Below are 17,079 nucleotides of genomic sequence, written 5' to 3'. Positions count from 1 at the left end.
GTTAATGTGTTCATACTGACCTGACGTGGCTCAGATACCAAAGCAGCACTGGGTTAATTTATGCAGTACTGACAGGCAGAAAACTACCTCAGACCATGGGTTTTTGTGACCCAGTTTTGTTGTTATTTTGTTCTTTACTAATTATTGTTGTTACGATCTTCTGAAGCTCTTTTTAAACTCACTTTTGAGAACTGATTGCTTTCAGGTTTGAAAGTCACATGCAGACATTAGGTCGGTTAAAAAACCCAAGAGTAATATATATAATATTAACAGTCTGCCAAAACAACTAATTGGTCATTGAAGAACTGAAGGATTTCTAGGAGTCTAAAGAGGAGATATTATCCAGTATTTTACTTATTTTAAAGATTTGTAGAAGCTGTAAGAGGTAAAGGCATCTAAGTGATGTATTTGAAGGATTTTTAGCAGCCAAGGAAGTGAAAGTATCCAGTATTTCACAAGAAAAACATACATTAGAGAAAAGCAAGGACATATAAAGACATTTCTGGAAAAGATTTTTTAAAACATATTCTTTTAATCATCCAGCCGCCACTGAGATTTATCCTGGGACCCCTTGAGGGATCCCGACCCCCAGGTCGGAAACTGCTGAGCTACAACATTGTGTAAAACACACAGAGGCTGTTTCTGCCTAATGAGTACTTAAACTTTTGATGCTTTAAGTACATTTTTCTGATAAAATAACATCTTGAATGCAGGATTTGTACTAGTATCACTACTTTACTCAAGTAAAGGATCCAAATACGTCTTCCACCACTGGACACAACATACATACATATATTAACAGGACTCGGCTTGCTCTCCTGTAATGCGCCGCTCCCTGAGATCATCTCTCAGCGCCGCCATCCGTGCGCTTCAGCTGTCAGACCTGTAGGCAGGGTCACGCCTCCTCACCCTAATGAGGCAAAACTGCTGTAATTACGCTGACGATCCCCCACTGAGAGCTCTCCTTCCACCATGAGGTGGATGAATCCGGTCCTGGAGGGCCGCAGAGAGGGCTGTCTCACACTGAGATGCCCCACACTCAAAAATAAACCCCCTCACTTAAAAACACGGGCCTGATGACAGCGGCGTCACACCCATCTTACACTCTGAGCTGCACCCAGCTCACCTCTGGAGTAACTGGATATGATTCAGTGTCATCTCCATACAGCATGGTGTCCAGTGGTACTCAGATGCTTTTATTAAAGGGGTATTCCACTGATTTCATAAGTCATGATAGCAATACTCCGCCTGAGAAAATGTTGTATAATATTTTCTGTGGCTCTGGAGGAAACTTCGTAAAGGCTGAGTACACTGAGTAACAGCGTGGGAGGAAATATTTCGGCCTTTTTCTGAAGTTCCATTAATTTTTGAGACTCACAGTTGGAGCACTTATGCATCATGAAACTCTCCCAGAAAATATCTGGCTCATTGATAAAAAAAAAAAAAAAAAAAAGGTACAAGCCTGCGTACATTAAAAAAGATGACTACTCCTCTAAAGGCAAAAAATATTCAATCAAATTTTGTCAAATGCTCCACTAATGATGACACTGACATAGAGTCTGCAGATTTTATCAGTTAAATGTCAATTTCTTGTTCATGTTTAGATTAATTCAGCAACTGTATGACCAGGCAGCAAACTACAAGGCTGAAAAATTAGGCAAACACAGAAGTGCCAAAAATTGCAGATCCTCCAACAGACGATTGAGACTGACTCCAAGAGTGAGTCCATTCCCACAGAGTGCCGCAGGGATGATTTTTATTTGTACCCCAACACAGACGTCAACGTGACCCTGGTTCTCCTGTCAAAAAGCATATGAGATTTTTCCATTGGTTTGTGAGGTACAGCAAAAACTAAACTCTGCTGCAAACAAACGTTTATGATGCTCACATGTTTTGTTCAGCAAGATTATCTTCACAGATGAACACCACTATTATGATTTTTGATGCCTAAATGCATTTGCCAGAAGGAAAAATCTAACGATAGGCTTTAAACAAACTACAGCAAGGTCGAGTGATTTAACATCACCATGACAACAAGACTGTACAGCGGTGTGATGACGTTCTGTAGTCTCATTGAGCCACTTGTTAGCAACCACCTTGATATGTAAAGGCCACAAAATGAGTTGCATTATGGGAAATGTAGGATCCAGGCTTCATGGAGTTTGATCCACACTAGAGACTAAAATTTTAGATATCTTGGCCTCTGCTGCTTCGATTAAAAGCATTTTTTTTTGTTGTTGTTCCTTTGTTTTGTTTTTTTTATTTTTATGGAATAACAATACTAAATTGCTGGAGTAGAAGTTGTAATACAGCAGTGTTCAAATAATGTTACAAATAAAAGTCCAGCATTCACAATCTGAAGTTTATTTTAAAAAATGCCATAAAAGAAAAATTCATTATGCAATTAACATGCAATCAGCATTTTAATTGCTCATTGATAAGTTAGTTTGTGCATCTTTATATATATATATATATATATATATATATATATATATATATATATATATATATATATATATATATATATATATATTGTTGAGTTGTGTAATAAAACTTAATTCATTATATTTTATAAGTTCTTCATGAGTTTTGTGTGTTAACACCTTAATCTGCAAAGTAACTCTAAAAATGTATGGCAGGAGAAGTATAAAGTTGCACAAAATGAAAATACTCAGTTAAGTGGATCAATATTTGTAGTAAATGTGCTTTAAGTTTATTTCTACTACTGATGGTATCGCTGAGTGCTCACCCAGCCACAGTGTTTTTCCTCGGGGGTATTTACGCTGTTAACAAAGAGGATGTCTGCAGATCTGCTGTAAAGAGAAAAAAATAGTGTAAACAAACAAAATCTGTCACAGAGGAGGTCAACAGATCTTTAAGAGGGGACAGTGAGCAGAGGGACAGACAGTGACACAGAGCTGTGAGACAAGAGTACGACAGGCAGGCAGTGATGGTGAATCAGACTCAGTTAAGGTGACAAATTTACCCTCCTCAGCACCAGTGTTGATCCCAGTGAGATAAAGTCTGAGTGACAATTTGACCAGTACTGCCTCCTGATGGAGGAGCTGAAGACTGCACCTCCTTTGTGTCACCGTCCTGAACCGGACCTGTCCGACAGGAGACACACTCATCAGAAACACACCTCTCAGTTTCAACTCACTGCAAGATTTGTTTGTCTGTGCTTCAATTTTTGGATTAAAGTATTCTTACATAGATGAATGTTATAATATGCAACCCTGCAAATTAAAGGACCAGTTCACACAAATCCCACATTTTAGCACTGACTGCGGGTGATATCTGGTCATGAAAAAGGAAAACCTCTTGCTACTGTCACATTTTGCAACCAGCCCCTATTAATGTATCTTACAAAAAATGACACATTTAATTAAAATGGGAATCTCTGTGTCATTTGTACTTGAAGTTTATTTTAGATCAATATTAAATTCATAAAAAATTACATTTTGAAAGTCCAAAATTTTTCCCAGGGTTTAAAAAAAAAGAAAGAAAGAACATTCACACATAAAAGGACACTTTTTATGTGAAAAATATAATAAGTCATCTATCATTCAATTTTTGTTTATCAAAATCAAAGACAGGAAATGTGGTTTTGGTTTTTTTTTCGCATTTCTGACTGGGCCACAAAATAATAATAGAGGAAGAAAAACCAATAACCTGTATGTGGTATCCCGAACATTTACAAGAATACATTATAGAAAAGTTAGATTTTCAGTGAGAAATAATAGCTGCATTGGTAACTCTCATAGATGAGAAAAAACGTATTATATATATATATATATATATATATATATATATATATATATATATGACTTTTAAAACATATAATATTTTAAAGAGAGAGAGAGAGAAAAATGGATCTCCAGGACATCTGGAACAGTGGTTTATATATTTAATAATAATCAATACTTTGAAAAATAACAATTTCATTTATGTTTTTTTTTAATTCAAGTAATTAATATAATGTTGACATATAGGCCAAATTTATGTCTATAAAAATTTTATTAAAGCGAGGCCTTGTGACCTGTAAAGCTTTGGTGACCACTGTCGGGGGTCAGGACCTCAAGGTTAGGAAGCAACGATCTAGAAAAATCCCCAAAGAACTAGAAACTTTGCTCATACAGGCGATATGACCAGATTTAAAGAAATCCAAAGGATCTTATTGGAAAAGATGAAAAACAGATAGTAATTTTTCACTGTGGACATGTGTTGTTCTTTATGTGATTTGTGTGAAGTCATCTTCTCAGTGTTTTGTTGTCTTCGTGCGCTGATGTTTGATGAGGTGTTTTTGTGTTTAACAGAGAGGGAGCGTGCCGGCTGCATATTTATCATCTATCAAATCAACTCTGTGTCTTTGTCAGCTCAGTCAGCCACAACAGCGACCAGCCAGAAGTTGTGTTCACCAGTCTGCTGATGGTGATGGGGGCTGCGGCGCGACGTGAACACACACTGACAGCCTTATGGGGCCGTGAGGCACCAGAGCTGTGGGGTCAGGCCCTGAGGTGGCTACAGGCCATTGGGACAGCACAGCCAAGAGGCGAGCCAGGAGACGACAGAATGGGCACAGTCGCCATGGAAACACAAGCGGCCCAGGCAAATCATGGCAGCTGGTAACTAAGTAACAGGAAACGATGGACCATAGAGGGCGATGAGTCTGGTTAATCATGAGGAGAGAGAGAGGGGGAGCAGGGACAATGACAGGGAGATAAGGGCCACAGTTGTGGCTCAGTGCGGACCCCTCTGTCCTCCTCAGAGCTCAGGCCCTCCTCACGTGCACCAGACTGACACTGGATTAGTGTCAGTGAGCCTCCACCCTTCATTTCACCATCATTTCCTTTAGAAATCCATGAGGGGGTGTAAATGAGCACACAAGGAGCCGGAGAGCAGCCCTTAACCCTTTGAAACCTGAGCAAATTGGCTTGACTTCTTTGAAAACACAGAAAGCAGGCAATAAACAATTTAAGAAATGACCCAAAAATAAGCAGGGGGTAGGACTAGATAAGCTAGGAGCTTCTTCCTACTCCCTTTTGAACACAGGACAGTACTGCAGTTTTGACAGACAGATTTGTAAACTATGTTTACTTTTATTTCTATTTCAACCATGTTGTTTTTTTCTTCTTTTCTTTCTTTCTTTTGTTTTGTTCGAACAAAAAACAAACAAAGAAATTAGTGAAAAATGATCTAAAATGAGCCAAATATAATAATAATATATTAATAATAACAATAATGGTGATAAGAAGAAGAAGAAGAATGAAAACAAGAAATTACCAGAAAAAAAGTGCTAAGGCCTAAATAAAAGTAATAAATATAAATAACATACATTTGTGATAAATATAATAATAATTACAAATACAGTTTTCTTGATATTTTTTCTTCGTGGTGAGATCATTTTCTAATGATTCTTCTGATTTTTTTAAAGTAAATTTTCAGGCCATTTTCTTACTTTTAACTTTTTTTTTTTTTTTTTTGCACTTTGCAGAGCATTTCATACCAATTTTCTGATTGCCTTTTTTTCCAGTGTTATTGAAAGTGATCAGTTTGCTCACGTTTCAGAGGTTTAAATGCTTGTGAAAGGCGTCAGGACGCTGCACAAGAAAACTGATGTTGGTACAGGTTTCAAAGGGTTAAACTCATCTTTTGTGTGTGTACCCTACATGCTGATATTAAAGCAGCTATGATCAATATTTTTACAATAACAGTGCATCAAATGGCAATGTGAAATGTGCTGCTCGTAGTGATGAAGATACAGAGAATTCTCATCTAAATTTACAGGTAGTGAGTTTCAGCTCTTTGTTTATCTGTGACGCCACAAATAGACTGTTTTGATTCACTCTCACCGCATTTATAACCATTTTCAGCCAAAAAGCTCTAAAACATCCTCCACACAACCCAAACACCAGAATAAATGTTTGGCATTTTATGTTTCTGCAAACATGTAACATTTGTAGCCCAGGAGATATTATTATATTTTATGTTTTAACAATGCCATGGTTAACCTGCAGTGATGTTTAGGGACTGTTCTTTATTTATCAGAGGAGGGTGTGACTGGGTTTTTTGAACCACCCTGAAGCTTCTCATTTTTTCCCTCGAGCCTCCCTGAGTGACGTGAAAAGAATGAAGTGATGAAATGTCATATGCTTTGATTATTTATTTATTTTTTTCTGATGAAAGTTTTACATTTCAGCTAAAATATGAGTCACTTCACATGTCAAGAAAACTCTTTCGCCTAAAAGAAGAACCAGAAATGTGTCACTGTGAGAACTTTTGTCCAGTTTACACTGAATTCCTTTTCTGAAACCTTTAGATGAATTTCGGCTCTGATGAGCTCTGAGTGTCTTCAGTAAATAGACTGATCCTGGTTCAGCTTGTTTGTCTGATCCAACACAGACTTTTCATTAATTAGACACACCTGCGTGAAACAGCCTTCTGAGGCTGACTGAAGGAAAACAGAAGCAGCACAAATGGGATTTGAACACAAAACCTTCAGACTGCAACATTTCTTCTTTACCAACTGAGCTATCAGGTAAATGTGTTGTGAATATCACACAAGAAAGATTGAACTTTGTCAATTTGTCAGTATGAAAATGTTTCAGTTTGAATCCATTTTAGTGTAATCTGTTTAATTGTGAACATGTTTGTTTTTTGTTTTTGTCAATAATCAATAATTTTATGAAACAGTCCTCCGCGGGTTAGCTGAAGGAAAACATAAAATCTCAATTGAGACTTGACCTCATAACTTTCTGTCTTTTAAACATTTTACTTACCATCTGAGCTATCAACAGCTTAAACAACCTCATTCTCACACACTCAGGTATTAGACTTTGTCATTTTGTCGGTGTCAACATGTTTCAGTGTGAATCTGTTTTATTTTGAAGGTGTTTGAGTCTGTAAACTTTCTTTTTCTGCAGGCTGATGAAGGTGAAGTTTCTGCAGCTTCAGTCTGATCTTCTTCCTCTCTCTGATTCTCTGTGTTGATCAGAGCTGAAGATTGTCCGACGGTTAAAAATGTCGATTCTCAACGCAAAGAGACGTGGGTTCAAGGCCCACCTGAGGTATGCAACACAGCAGTGAGTGTGTATGGGGTTTAAAAAAAAAGGTCAAAACAACAAACACTAAAACTTTCAAACCTTGCATTGCGATTTCAACTTGCAAATTTCCAAATTTCATCATCAACCAACAAGGAGGACAGCAAGCACACGAAAAATAATGGGTTTGGCTGCATTATCTTTCTAAATCAGTTTAAATGATCTGCAGTTTCAGTCTGCAGGCTGTTTCACTGACTGCAGGTGATGGAGGAGCTCATCTTGTGACCTTCACCTGCATATTATGTTTTATTCAATAAACCTTAAGTAAACCGTATTATGTATTTAAAGGATCATCTACATGATTTTAGTGTTTCTTTTTAATCTTTTAAAACCAGAAACATTCACCTTAATTAAAATGGATGTAACGTATTTTAAAATATGGAAAATAACATGAGTATCTACACCGTAATTTGCACCTTAGTGGACACAGATCATTCAATTGAGATGCAAGTTTGAAGTTAAATAATGGATAAACTTATAAGAGAGTGTTAATATTTTACCTTATTGCCTGAGGGACTGTTTGTTATTTAAGAAAGGGAAGGAGGTGGTGCAAAAAGGGGGAGACACGTCAGATCATTTTTAAAACACTGGAGAGGGGCATACAACTTTAAATGGTTGTCTTTAGTACTTATTAATACTAACTTAATATAAACGTATTGGTACAATTTAAAAAACAAAAAACAAAATAGGGAAATGACCCTAAACAAAACAAAAAGAAATTTAAAAAGATTCCATAAAAACAAAAATTAAATGTATAATTATGATAATTAGAAGTGTAGTTCTCTGGAAAAAAAATCCCTCGCTTTTCAAAAATTAATTTTCTAAATCTACTGATTTCCTGCAATTTGCAGCATATTTCTTTTTTTTTTTTTAAGAAAGCGAAACAATTCGCTCAAGATTTAAAGATTTAAACACTTGTGAAAGCCATCTAAATGCAGCACAACGAAATTGTTACTGATCTGGAGATTATTTTGTTCAGCTGTGTTTGACAAAATTGAAATATCTTAAATGTAATTGTGAAAAATACACTAAACTAAAAGTCAATGCATAGAGGTTTTATGATCAGATTTCTGCACAACTATCTCAGAGACGTTGCATGTCTGTGTGAACGCCCTCTGTGGTCTTAGAGGCTCCGAGGGGCCCAGAGGAAGCCTGCCACCTCCACACAAAGGCAGATTTTATGTGTGACCCCGGTGACCTAACCACTGCTCATAACTAAAGCTTTATCTCTGACACAACATCTGCTTATGAACCCGCAGGCACCAACAAGTTAAGTGGCAACAAATTCCACAAGTTAAGCCAAGACAGCCCACTGCTGTCATCAGCATACCCAAACATGACCTCACACCTGATCTGTCCATTCACAAAATCTGCATAATTGATCACCCGCTCTGTCTCGCATGCATGGATCTGCCTGTGCCACCTGTTTGCAGCCTCCATCATACCAATATACTCGGCCTCGACAACTGGGCTCACTGCAGAGAGACACAAACACTCCCCGCTGCCCAAACACTCTACAGCTCTCATTCAGCCCCCCTGATTGGCTGTGACATGCTTGTAGTGACCCCCCACCGCTGCTCTGACATCCACTTTGTCACGGCTGTATGAGACATCTGATTGCACCTGTCAGGCTCTGTCCTTTAAGCCTTATCCTTTAAACGCTCCCGCTGACCTTTGTCTCTGTTTTCTTCCCCTTTTCAGGCTTTTCTTCCTTGTTTTCAGACCACGTGTTATTCCTCCTCCTCTGCCCACACCACATGACAGAATAAAACCCTCTGAGCCCCAAAAAGAGATGGAAGTATGCAGTTACTTAACTGAGGTAAAAGTACAAATACCAAACTGTGAAAACACTGTTTAACAAATGAATGTCCTGCATTAAAAATGTTACGTGAAAGTAAAAAAAGTAGAATCAGGAAAATGTACATAACATTTTAACACCTGGATTTGACATCTGTTTTCTTGAGCTGCATTTTGATGCCTTTGAAATGCATTTAAGGCTCTTAAACCTAAAAAAAACCAAAAAAAAACAACTACTTTTTAAAAACACAGGAAAAAACACAATTTGGCTAGAAATGTCCCATGAACTGCAAAAAAGAAAAAGAAAGAAATGGTGAAAGGTGACAGGAAACTGACCTGAAAATCTGGGGGGCAGGGAGGCATTAGATATTATCACAAAATGAGGGAAAATGTCCACAAAACTAGATAAAACTATATTTATTATATTAAATTTTTGTGGGTCATTTTCTTGTTTTTTTTGTTTGGGGTTTTGTTTTGTTTTTTTTTACCTTTCTTCTTTTTCACTTCTTTAATTTAAACTTTTTTCTAATTTCTTGCTAATTTCTGGGCCATGTCTTGTTAAGGTGTTAAATTCTCCCTCCTCACATGTTTTTGAAAGAAATTAAGCCAGTTTGTTCAGGTTCCAATGGGTTAAAGTATTAAAAGTAAAAGTATGCAATGCAAAAAAGTCTAAGAAAAAACAATAGAAAAAGACTTTTTTAATCAAAATAGTTGATATATGTATTGAAGTAAAACGCACAATATTTCACTCTGAAAATGTAGTGGAGTAAAAGTACAAGAACCTTCAATTTGTACTTAAGCACAGTTCTTGAGTAAATGTACAAAGTTACATTCCACCACTGGCTCCATATGAATTGATATCACATTAACTGAAAAATATTGTAATAATTATTGATTGCTTGTAATAGTTTGTGCCTCCTGTTGGTATCATTTTATTAACAAACCTACAGGAGTTTGCAGACAACAATATCTTCACAGCATGACGGCTGAAATGCCATTCAAATCCCACTGTGGAGTTATATTCAGTAACAGCATAACGCTGGCCTTCTTACAGTCAACAAATCCCACGACCAAAACCAACAGTGTGTCAGTTCTTCTCTCAGTGGCTTTTGTTTTGTTTAGTCTCCAGATGGAGCACACAGCTGTTTAATAAACCAATAAATAAACAATAGACACAAAATTAGTAACTAGCTGGGGCATAATGGAGCATCTAGCAGCTTAAGAGCCTGATATTTCCCTCAGGAGTTTGCAGAGACCAAAAACAAAAGCTAAAAGAGTGAATATTGGACTGGCATTCATCAAGTAAATATATGGGACGGGCTTTTAATTCCTTTCACACAAAACTGTTGCTCTGCAAAGATGGGAAATGCACATTGTTTATTTAAGACTTTAAAACCTGGACAAATTAGCTTTTATTTTTGTAACCCTTTGATACTATTATTTATTTAAACCTTTGAAAAATGGGCAAATTGGCTTTTATTGTCATAAACAAGGGAAGAAGGTAATGAGCAGCAAAAGATTATAAAAAGAGATTATAAAAAAATAATTACCTGAAAATTCACCCCAAAAAAATACAAACAAAAAAAGAAAAATGTAAAACCAAAAAATTACAAAGTGAGAGAATAAAACATTTTTTTATTAATTTTGTAAAATAATTTTAAATATATAATTATGAGCATCGTTCACTGGACATTATAACTTCACTTTTTAAAAAATAGTATTCTAGTCTCTGTTATTGACTGTGCTGGTAATACTGTCTTCTTTGGTGCTCATGGTGTCAGTAAAATTAACTGAATTATTGAATTGTGTACAGTCTTACCAATGTCACATTGTGAGTCATATGGCCATATTGACAAAAGTTTAAACATATATACATATTTGTTTGCGTGACCTAAGCAGCTAACTTGTGTTATTTCCAGCAGTTAGCCAACAACCTGGTTTTATACATTCAAAGAACTTCGATAAAAATGAACTGCATGGCACCTAGACCGGGCTTCTTATAGAGACATGCCTTTATTTTTAAAAATGTGTCACCACACCAGGCTAGTAAAATGGACTGGGTGTTTAATTGGGACGTGGCTTTTATCTGACGTTTTTTGGCATTCATCATAGCCAAGTACTACTCTAGAGTATACTATACAAATATACAATAAATGAAAGCCACGATTGTCTTAATTGCACATGCAGTGACACATAACTGGCTGACTACGACTTTATGAGGTCTATCTGACAAATATGACAAAAAAAGCAGCACCACTTGGACTAGCGACATGCAGATCTGCAGTACACAGCAGATGCTAGAGGAGATACCAATAATATTGGAAACTTGTTGATTTTTTAAATGATTAATAATAATGACATTTGCTAATGGATATTCTGGAGGAAGGGAGCGATCATTTTTGGTCTTCTCGTGAGATTTGTTCACCTCCGACCACTTTTACAGTAAAAAATACATTTTAAGACTTTAAACTAAACTGAAACAAAGCTGCAGACTGTACAGGCCGAGGGCTGAGCAGTTAAATTGTTCTGAAAAGCCTCTAGCAGTCGACGTTTTCAGAAATGATACTCATTCATAAAACCGTCAGCCAAATCGCCTCCCAAGAACCTTTGTTTCTGTTTTCTTCCCTTTTTCAGACTCCTCGTTCTCACACCACTTGTTATTCCTCCTTCTTTGCTCACACCTCATTGACTCTCATGAAAGTCAAGATTTTTCTTCATACACCTTGATATTACATGATATGTGCAATACTCTGCTGCTATTTTTAAGTTTTCCATCCAATTGAGGCAGGTGCAGCAGTAGCATCTCTGGGGGCCAGAGCGAATAATTAGGGAGTGAATCATAATTTCAGACATTCATATGAGATCAAATGGCATATGAAAATGAAAGTGCTGTGTTGTTTTGAGTTTGGGGTTATGCGTTCTCTACCCCAGAGTTAATCAGTCGCAGAAATGGCTAAACCATGTCTGTCTCACTGAGTAATCTTATCATCGAGGCCCAAGAGTTTACAACTAATGCCAGAGCTGCTATCCATGATGAGATTAGCTGAATATTTGATACAGAGGAAATAATTAGGACTTGCTAACAAATGTATACGCTCTTGGTATTTATCCCACTTGAACAAGTGCTTTCTCGACACATTAGACTTTGTTACACCAGTCATTCAAGCTTTTGACTTGAATTTATGGTGGGTTTCTTTCCTCCTTTTGTAGTCACAATTGAGACCCCTGAATTCCTTTGTCTGACCTTTTAACCCAACAAATGATAAAGAAAACTGCAAGTTATCAATATCTTTTTAGATGTTTTAACTCTTTAAAGGAAAAGCACATATATTAACATGTTCTCCAGCACTACACTGTCACTTATCATCACCCACGGGGAGAAAAGTGAACATTTTGATTAGGCCTTTGGGAGGATGGGCAGTGAAGAGGTGGTCAGACAAACAAAGCCTACCCTGACCCCTGTGACCTGGCTTTAGGCTACGACCAGAGTGGATCTACACTCACCACAGATGGTGTCACAAAGGCCCAGAGTTATCTTCATAATGACATCATAAAAGACATTCGGGCACAATTTGTTGTGTTGAGTATTAAAGCAATATTTCACACTGTAAGAGCATTTTCACATCAGCGGTTGTTCACCTCAGGATCAGTCTGTAAATACTGTGATACTGTGAACATCAGCTCCCCCCGTGGACACACAGCCGACAGAGTTCAGCCTTTGTGGTCCCGTCTCTAACCATTCTCTTATTTCTTAGCTTGAACATAAATTCAGACACATGCATTAACCCCTGGACCTCCTTGGTGACTCTCTGTACCATCCTTTCTATAGCACATATATGACTGAAAAAGGCCGTAACTCATTTTAGTCATGCAAACCAAGTTTCAAGGGACAAAATGTTACTTTGACCCTTGACAACAACATTTACTAAGGTATATTTTATGACAGTTATGTCACTGATTAAAGTATGAACATCTCCATTAGGCCCATATCTCAACTATCCAGTCACTTACAGTGCTTTAGCAGTTGCCTTTCTATGTGTTTACACAATAAAATTGTGCTATAATATGTTTATGCCCCATATACAATAAGAAACTGAAAGATTTGTCAACTTTATAACTAAAAATTATTTTGCCCTCACTATACACTGAGCTATGAAGTGAGAAAAACACACTGTAGGCAGTAATTAGCTTTTTGAGGTTTTTTGCACTAGTAGAAACTGTGAAACTATTAAAACATGTTTTTGAAACCCTGACGAAGACCATTGTTTGGTCGAAACATGTTGGCTTTTTTAATGATTTGGCCACTATAATAAAGGCTTTTTAAAGTAATTACTCCTTGTTTTTCACGTTTTCATACTCTTGGAGTGCCTGGATTTCCCTCTCGTTTTGTCCTGTTGTTTCCTGTCTTCCATGAGCACCCGATGCTATTTCGTGAATAATAAGCATTAATTCCCATTAGAGAATGTGATGGTGTGTCACACCGTGTGAGACAGAGGCATCATCTTTGACATACAGCGCTCTATTAACAAAGTGTATGCACTCGCTCCAAAAATGCAACTGTTTATAATGTCAAAGTATGTGAGTGGAGATGGTGCACCAGGGTGTGTAATCCAGTTTTGGACTGCCAAGTCACATGGATCTTTGATGTTTATCATGATTACTTTTTTTTCCAAATACTATTGCTTAACCACTGTAGCAGGCAGGATGACAAAGCCCAGTTGTCACAAGATAGCACCCCTGTCCCATAAATTTAACACAGTGTAACATCAAGTTAATATTTTCTATTCAGTAAAAATAATTAATCTAGGGGTGCTCTGTAGCTCAATTGGTAGAGTAGGCACCCCATATACAAAGGTTATGTCCTTGTAGTGGCTGCTGGTTTGAGTCCGACCATGGCCTTTTGCTCTCCCCATTTCTCTCTAAAGCCTTTCCTATCCAATTTGAAAAATGAAAAAAAAAAACCACCTAAAATAATATTTAAAAATGATTCATCAATTTAGTAAATGTACAATGAAAGTAAACTTAAAGTATAAATAGGCCTAACTTCCCTGCTGGAAAAAAAGGCAAATAATCAGCCTGTGCTGGTAGCTGGTTTTTAGCTGGTTTCAGATGTCCCAGGTCTTGCTGGTCCTTGATGGTTTGAAATGCTGGTGTAGCCAGCCTGTCAGTCTGGTTGGTATCAAAACCCGGTTGGTAACCAATCTGGTTGGTAACCAATCAAAGTTGGTATGGTCAGTTTATCACTGTGCACATGAATCTTCATGAATATCCCATGACAGTAGACTGATTTAGGCCCTTTGCTTTACATGCTCCCCCCTCATGACACTGTTATTTCTCCGCACTCAAGGGCATTGATTTGGTTTTAAATTCACAGGAACTTTAATAGATAAACCAGCTACAGTGACCATCAAAAGCTGGTATGACGTGCTATAGGTCTACCATCAAAACTATGAAAAAACATACCTGAAAATGGTCAAACAAGCTAGTCAACCTGTGTTATTTTGTTGTTTTTTTCCCCTGCATGTTATATTAGCAACACATTAGCCTCAGAGTGATAGCAGCCTAGTTTGTTTAGCACTCAGCTGCTGACAAAAGAGTTCATAAATTGCAAATCAACAAATCTGCAATTAAAAAAAGTAATTTTAACAAATGCATCAACAAGAGATATTGGTGGAGTAAGATATCTGCCAGTATTTGTTTGGTTGTTTGACACAGTGGTGGATGTAACATTGTGCAGGAACAGTTTTGAAACTCTTCTAGCAGTGGTTGCTACGAGCAACAGAGTGTTCAACCGATTCAAACTGCTGTCGGCAAAATAGTGAGACCTGCTCAATCTTGTCTGACTGTCTCTGTGTTGACTGGCAACTCAGTACAATTCTCACAACCAGCTACTTTCTCAGTGTTTTTACTGTTACTAATGAATGACATTTAAATGTTGTAACAGTGTCTGAACTGGTACAGTTGTTTACCCAAAGACATTAGAATTTAAATCCTCTGCTATACTTACACATTCATATACACACACTTGTTAACCCTTTGAAACCTGAGAAAATTGGCTTGATTTCTTTCAAAAACGTGGAAGAAAAACAATGAGCAACTTTACAAGAAATGGTCAAAAATTTGCAGGATTTTTTTTTTTAAATAATCCAAGTAAATTACATAAAAATTAGCAAAAACAATCAAAGAAGTCAAAAAAAAAAGAAACAAGAAAATTACCTTGTTCAAAGTGCTTTATAGCTAATTTTTAAATATATAATTATTAGAAATAAACATATAGTTTTCTCGACATTTTCTTTTTTCCTTTAATAATAGCTAATAATGTCCCCACAGTTAATGTTCAAGACATTTTCAACTTTTACTATTTTTTTGCAGTTTGACAGACATTTCTTGTCAAGTTGCTCATTACCTTTTTCATCTGAATGTAGCACAAGAAAACTGTTGTCGATCCAGCTTCTAAAGGGTTATTCAGGTTTTTTGAATTCTAGTATTGTTGCCTGTTAACATCTTATCCTGGTTTCAGAGACCCAGATAAGCCCTTACTCTGGTTTTGAGAGACCTGGTTATACTAGCTGGAGTAGGCTGCTACATTTGCAATCACTTGGCTGAAGGCTCTCTGGCTGCCAGATTGTTGGGATCTTGTTTCAAGGTATTAAAGACACTTGGACCCTTCCTCTTGTCACCTGCCTTAGTGCCATTTAGCCTATTTCATTCAGGGTGTCACCATCAGATGATGCTTTCTTCAAACCACTCAGAAACATGTGCGATGGCCCACATCAGCCAATTATATGTTTCTTTGTTTAGGCGTGTTTTAGTGGTGTAGTGGAGGGTGTATACAGGCATACCTGTTTTCTGGCTATTACCCACCAGCCAAAAAAGGCATTGGAATATATAAGGGTAGTGTAACTAGTGGGCCTCATACACCCACCTCATCAACACTACAGGCCAGTTTGTACAGTGTCTCCCAGACCTTAAGCAGTTACTTCAGTAGCCTAAAGTTTGCCACCCATCTTTTAAACGGCCTAAAAACCCTGATTTTACCCTCACATTTCCAGCAATGACTTCAGTTACAGGAAAATACTACATAAAAAACCTGGAGGATAAGATTTTGCTACATTCCATGTAAGTCAAAGCCCAAGTAAGACCAAATCCAAAGTAGGGCACACAGAGGTGTAGTAGTTGATGAGATGGGTAGGTAGATGGGTAAGTTACAGAAGAGGAAGTGGGTATACTCTAACAATGGCTTTTTATCTGATAGGTGGGTATAGCCTACTGTGAATAGCCAGTAAAGAGGTGGGTGTACCCTATGTACTTGCGTATGCCCATCCACTACACCAAAGCACGTACATGCTCGTACTTGGATCGTCCTTATTCCTTAGTTATACTAAGATCAGTGTATGTAGTAGGCATATTACATGCCATCATAAGTTACATTAATTCATTTTTATGTCTATTGCTATTGTTATATGTTGTTATTGTTACAATTATTGCTGAAATACATCTCTACCCCTCCCTTTCTTTCTCTTCTTTGTATCAATTTGTCATATATTGTAATCTTATTGTTCTTTATAACATCTAGCCTATTACACGTCTGTCCATCCTGGAAGAGGGATACCTCCTCAGTCACTCTTCCTCGGGTTTGCCTTTTTTTCTCGCCATTATAGGGGTTTTGAGGGAGTTTTTCCTGAGGGTCCAAGAACAGAGGGATGTTGTAGCTATGTTGTAAACCTGCCAAAATAAGATATGCGATAATGGGCTTTATAACTATATTGAAAAATGGAATAGATATTCTGCTCCATTCACTAAATGGCCCATTTTGGTTTAGGCCAACACAGCTGTAAATCAATTTCCCTATTGTTTTTTGTTTGTTTATGAGGGGGGTACTGAAAACCTTTGCTCCAGTGTCATAGTTTTAAAACTAATTATTTTTAATAATAATAACAATACTACTACTACTAGGCCTACTTCTAATAATAATAATAATAATGTGACTATTTAGGGATTACATTTCAATTCAAAATTACAAAAGTGCTTCACGGTCATTTTTATTTTGAAACAAATAGTATAAGTGTATAAATTAAGCCTAAACTGAAATGTAAAGCTTCGGTGTCATTTTGAGTGACTCAGCATATGTGGTTCAGAGGGTGTAATGGCTCCACTCTTGAACTGCGATATCACAAAATGG

The 17,079-nt window shown here is 37.1% G+C and overlaps 1 long non-coding RNA gene across 1 annotated transcript; it reads left to right on the top strand.

The window, feature by feature from the left end:
• The first annotated feature begins 6,394 nt into the window (after positions 1-6,394).
• LOC121946655 (uncharacterized) lies at positions 6,395-16,203 on the top strand. The gene is made up of 4 exons (XR_006106036.2): positions 6,395-6,538; positions 6,924-7,067; positions 8,802-8,919; positions 15,418-16,203. It is a non-coding gene; the product is annotated as an uncharacterized LOC121946655 (long non-coding RNA).
• The last annotated feature ends 876 nt before the right edge of the window (positions 16,204-17,079 follow it).

Source organism: Plectropomus leopardus, chromosome 9, assembly GCF_026936395.1.
Source record: "Plectropomus leopardus strain MGB_pleo_1.0 chromosome 9, ASM2693639v1, whole genome shotgun sequence".
NCBI lineage: Eukaryota > Metazoa > Chordata > Actinopteri > Perciformes > Serranidae > Plectropomus > Plectropomus leopardus.
The sequence above is the reverse complement of the archived record's forward strand: the minus strand, read 5'-3'. Positions and strand labels throughout refer to the sequence as shown.